Source organism: Aplysia californica, unplaced genomic scaffold (genome assembly GCF_000002075.1).
Source record: "Aplysia californica isolate F4 #8 unplaced genomic scaffold, AplCal3.0 scaffold00038, whole genome shotgun sequence".
Lineage (NCBI taxonomy): Eukaryota > Metazoa > Mollusca > Gastropoda > Aplysiida > Aplysiidae > Aplysia > Aplysia californica.
In genome coordinates this window covers 960,844-962,317 of record NW_004797308.1, presented here as the reverse complement: position 1 = coordinate 962,317, position 1,474 = coordinate 960,844, and the positions used below count along the sequence as shown (strand labels likewise).

Below are 1,474 nucleotides of genomic sequence, written 5' to 3'. Positions count from 1 at the left end.
AGTTCGAAGTCGGGAGGTAAATCGCCGGCACCGCGAGCCGCCGACTGCGGGATGCGACAGGACCCCGAGGACACAGAGAGAGACTGTCGGTTTGTCTCTAGAAGTGCTGAGGTCTATCTATCTCTTGTGGAAACACCCCCAGTTTGTTGCTTGAACGTGTGTGTATGCGCGCGCGCGTGTGTATTATTTGCTCACGCTCTTGTCACCGGTGCGCGTACATTTGTGAGGAGGGTCTGATCAGCTTTTTGTTGTGGTGATGTAGTTATGATTAACCGTAACACTTCATATTAAATGAGAAGGGATTTGCGGAGCTGAGAGTATATCGAGTGACCCGAAGTTAGTTGATGGTGCGTGCGCCTTGTGTTCTGCCTCCTACAATAATCTGGCTTCACCTTTTTGACGGAGGAACATGGTGTCTCTTCAACTGCATGCACGTTTATGAGGGAGAACAATTCTTGGCTGTTTATTGTGTAGTAGTTTGTAATTCGTGATGGTTTCTTGTGAACTGATATGCAATTCTTGGCGGTTCATTGTATAGTTATTTGTAATTTTGGGCGGTTGATTGTGTATAAATCGCGGCGTTTCTTCGTGTAGTAATTGTGGTTGTTGTTTTTTTCTTTGATGCAAATTCGGCAGTTTATTGTGCAGTTTGTCATGGTTGGCAGTCTGTTGTGGTTTTCAAGAGTTGTTTACGATGATTTATTTGGTGTTAAAACAGTCTCTGTCAATTATTGTGTTGCAAGAGAGCCATTCTTAGTGGATTGTTGAGAAATTGAATAGCCAATCTTGATGATCTATTGTGTTGCTATCATTGCTTTTGTTACGTTAGACCAGAGAGGGTTAGACCACTACAGGATGCTGTACTCCGTGACGTGAGAATGTGTTTGTGCGATCTAGATAATAAAATAAGATACTGAGGTCAGTTTAGTCTGTAATTTTTTTTACCTTCAGTGATTATAGTACACCTAAACGATCTCATGATCACGATCCGCAAATCGGCTTGTGGCTTGTATTGCGTGTTTTGATGTGCGTTGTTGCTGTTCTTGTTGTTGTTGATGGGTAGAACTCAACGCCCACTGTCTAATGTCTATGCAGTAGGCGTTGCTAGAAGTGTATGTAGACGGAAGCGTGAGGGAGCTGTTTCAGGACATCACCGAAGGTCCTTTGTTTTCCACCAGCTCTATCTGGTTCTGCCAGCCGTGCTTTTATCCCTTCACTAAATTACCGTTGTCAAGTTGTGGTGACGATTAGGCTCCTTTTATATCTTAGAAACCGATTTAATTATGCTACGCTGATCGTTTAAATGCTTTCGGGTCTCTTTGACTTGTTTTGAAATTATGGAATTTTGTGTGCTGTTTTCTTTTATCAAAGTTTGGACCCTTCAGAGGTTGTTGACAACGTGTCGTCGTGTATTTATTTATTTATTTATTTATTTGTTCATTCATTTGTTTATTTATTTATTCATTCATTATTT

General features: G+C 41.6%; 1 protein-coding gene across 4 annotated transcripts in view; it reads left to right on the top strand.

The window, feature by feature from the left end:
• The first annotated feature begins 30 nt into the window (after positions 1 to 30).
• Positions 31 to 1,474, top strand: part of LOC101856715 (alpha-protein kinase 1-like) — a 17,598-nt gene continuing 16,154 nt past the window's right edge. The window contains exon 1 of one of the 4 annotated variants that reach the window (XM_035973968.1): positions 31 to 111. The gene's annotated coding sequence lies outside the window, so the exon portion shown is untranslated. Of the gene's footprint in view, positions 254 to 1,474 lie in introns of all 4 variants that reach the window. The other 3 variants (XM_035973967.1, XM_035973966.1, XM_005091957.3) reach the window with 3 other exon arrangements.